General features: G+C 36.1%; 1 protein-coding gene across 1 annotated transcript in view; it reads right to left on the reverse strand.

The window, feature by feature from the left end:
* Positions 1-869: 869 nt before the first annotated feature.
* The window catches only part of LOC137978386 (delta-latroinsectotoxin-Lt1a-like), a 5,617-nt gene continuing 2,781 nt past the window's right edge, over positions 870-3,705 (reverse strand). Inside the window, exon 1 of the mRNA XM_068825274.1 lies at positions 870-3,705. This exon is cut by the window's right edge and continues 2,781 nt beyond it. The gene's annotated coding sequence lies outside the window, so the exon portion shown is untranslated.

Consider the following 3,705-nt stretch of genomic DNA (forward strand, 5'->3'; position numbering starts at 1 on the left):
TCCTTCCGTACCTTTTTATGGACTTCTTTTCATGAGATGAAGCTGGAATTAATTGTTTCTTTCTTACCCTCGATCCCCCTCCGGAAGGCCCCGGAATGTTCAATGTTCCTGATTTTACTAACGCCTGACAGGGTAGGGTATTGCGTTCACGCTAACTACTCATGTGGGCTTTAAATTTCCTCAGAGCAAATTAGGTTAAAATTATTTCTTCCTTTATACTCAGGTGATTAATTGAATCGCTCCTGTCGAAAGCAACCAGGCAGTGATTAATTTTTTGGGTAGTTTCATTTTCCTGATCCTAGTTTAAGGGAAAACTTAATTACCGGTAGGTGTCTGACAATAATACGCTCAAGGATTAGTGAAAAAAACAACAACAACAAACAAACAAATCTTAGCTTGTCGCAGATGGAAAAATCTGTAGTCCGCGACTATTCAGGTTGCTGTTAAATCAATACTAACACATAAGTACAGCCTATTTTCGACGTTGACCTCTCGCACTGCATACGCGAGGTTAAATTACACGAAGAAGAACGAGCTTTCTAACGTATTATCGAATTGAAGAGGGCAAGTAAACTCACCGCCATCTCTTCGGCCTCTGCCTTAAAACAAATGGGCCTTTCCTTACGGTTTCCGATCGCGACTTGACTGCCACATGAGGCACAAAGACTTTGTAAAGATTTTGAAATATTATATTGAGTCTGATGTATAATAATATAAAATAACAATCGGATACACAGACAGATTGTATGGGGACCCTGTGCTGTTGTCAAGCTTTTGTCGAGTAAAGCAGTTTGTTTTTCGTTTTGTGACACTTGAGTTATGAACAATATAATTTTCAAAGGAAATAATATCATTTGTAAAGTACACAATTAAACGATCAATTTGACATATAATTCATGCCTGTATCTTGCAAAATAAAAATTCGACAAGTGAAACAACTTTCATGTGTCATGCGGGGTTTGATATTCCCCATGACATGTTCCACACTGAAAACATTTAAATGGGCACTGTCACGCTATTTTAGTCAAACTTCAAAACACTAAAAGACATCTTTGCACCAATGAGGACCAAAAAATAATGCTGTAGTTTTGTTACCAATAACCATTTAAGTGCACTGAAGCTATTCTTTGTTTTTTTGCGGTCAAGGATGGAGAGGATAAAAATGGATTGAAACTTTACAAAAAAACTGGCCAGTTTTTTCAAGTTTGGAGACGATGCTTTCAGAAGTCGCCAAAAATAGACCAATTCTCTATCCAGTCCTAAACAATAGGCGTCACCTCGAGGCTCTGGGGAATAAATATAAGGATTTGTATGAGTTCATTCCCCAGAGCCTCCAGATGATGCCTTTTGTTTAGGACTGAATTTTAATTTATCGAAATTGGTCTATTAAATACGAATGGCTCTTTGTGCTATATACAAGTATACATTTCAAGTGGGTTGCCAGGAATGCTGTTTAGATTTTTACCCAGTTTTGACCGAAAAACAGGAACTTTAGCATGACAGTGCCCCTTCAAGCTTTAGCAATTTTGTATATGACATTGATTTTATCCAACTTAATTATTGTAGATTCCTGTTAAAATTACGGCCGTTCAAAAATTACAGCAGTACTTTCAATGTTATTGCAAAACACGTTGACACTTACATTGTTGTTCTAGATACAAAGTGTGCAAGGGTTTTGCTTACACTTCTATTGTTATTGTGTTTTTGTCAACTTGAGTTGCAGTACTTTGAAATTACAACTACTATTGGGTTCCAAAAATGGCACTCTGATACTAATCTACAAACAATGTATTACAATGACTGCCTCGTTGGAACTTAGCGATAGCTACTACTAGTTTGTATATTATGTAGGTTGAACTGTAATCATCTGCATATATAGGAGAGTTCATTGTCACGTGTTTTAATTTTTTTTAAGTAAAAAAAAAAAAAGAAGAAAAAGAAATCAGTTTACTACTTGGAAAAAAAGGCTGATGTGGCCTCAAATTCGTAGTCCATTCCTTTTACACTGTGTTCGAATAGACGCGTTGCAATTTTACTTCTTAGCTGCTTCAGCAGAACAGTACTTTAACTTCAATCTGAAGTTCGGTCATTCTCCACAGGTAAAGGCCGGGATTAAGAGATGAACATAGAAATAAAAGCTCATCAAGAAAGAGCAAGATAACATCTTCCCCATAATACAAAGAAAAAAACACATGTCAGCCCATAAGGAGCTTTGGGTAAAGCAATTGACACAACTAAGTATTGTGCCATAAAGGGAATGCTTGAATTATATAGATGTAGAAGAAATTGTAAACACTTTGCATCATTATGAAAGCATTTCAAAAAGGACTTGATCAGAAATAATTCTTGCCTCTGATGTTGTTGTTTAGTCTTAAGTTCACAGCTTGATCAATGAAATATTTTCAAGTTTGTGCCAAAACAGTCTTACTGGCATAGTTGCCTCAGTGACTGGACTGGACAGTGATGGAAAACATCTACCACCCCAGCCAAATAAAATATAACTGTTTCACAAATGTTTTACTAGCCCAGGTCTACTACACAGCACAGCCCATGCATAATTACAGTCTAATTTCACACCAGTGTATTTTTTCTCAAATATTTATCAATTCAGCTCAGCAATCTGGTAACTTTAGTTTTTTAGCATAATATATCTTTCACACTTAATAGACCTAAAATGTATAAAAGTAATGATTTGAGCACACTCTGGAAACATGATTTTAGGTACAAATGTACATGCACACTATTCATTTCCAGATATCCTTCATTGGGAATTGTCATGCCATAATATAAACTGATTTGCACATTTCAGACTGAGGGCTGCTCGTTTTGCCAGTGTCTCTTTTCAGTGATTATCCCCTGCTCACTTTATAGAAATAGCCTTTCTGGCCAGTAAAAACAGCAAGCAAAACACTTCAGAGCACATAGGAACTTTCCAAACAAAAGTTGATTTAGTATTATTTTAACTCTTGGTTTGAGTCACCCTAATTAGAATTTCAAACTTGAATTATGCAACTTTTTTTCAACAACATTTTTACCCTCGGAAAGACTGGTTTGCAAGAAAAAGGATTTGCCTTCATGCATCAATGTTTACAAGGTAAAAACCTGTGAAATCACATGTATTCACCGACTTTCAAGATCTTCACAGTGAAATGGATGACAAACAAAATTGGTACTTTTCTCCTAGCTACTTAGAAAGATCAAATAAGAATTAGTTTGCAGTCATCCCCACTGCTCTCATTTCATTTTAATCTCATTTCAACATTCCTTTCATGATAAAAATTGTGCACTTTGCAAATTCCAACATTGAAAAGGAGTTAGCACTAAGCTACTCCAGGGAGAAGCCTGGAAGCCATAAATGCATAGAACTTTTAAGCTGTGTAGCACAGCAATACTCCAATAAGGAACTTCAGAAAATGTTCAGTTATAGCAACAGTCCTGGAGAAGGGGTATTATGCACCAAATACGAATTAACAAAAGCAAGGCTTCACAGTAAGATGTATGGTCCAGGAGCTTGGGTTTTTAAAGTCAGTTGCCAATTTTGTCAGAAACTTCTATCAGAGACCATTTCATTACTTGAATGTTGTATAGATCTACAAATTGAGCTCCTAGTTACTTCAGACAGATAAGGCAAATTATAAGAAAAGGGATAGTGTCAGTTTTGTTTAAAAGAAGGTGAAGTATCCGAGACCTCTGTAAGAGTTATTA

The sequence above is a fragment of the Montipora foliosa genome, chromosome 12 (assembly GCF_036669935.1).
Source record: "Montipora foliosa isolate CH-2021 chromosome 12, ASM3666993v2, whole genome shotgun sequence".
Lineage (NCBI taxonomy): Eukaryota > Metazoa > Cnidaria > Anthozoa > Scleractinia > Acroporidae > Montipora > Montipora foliosa.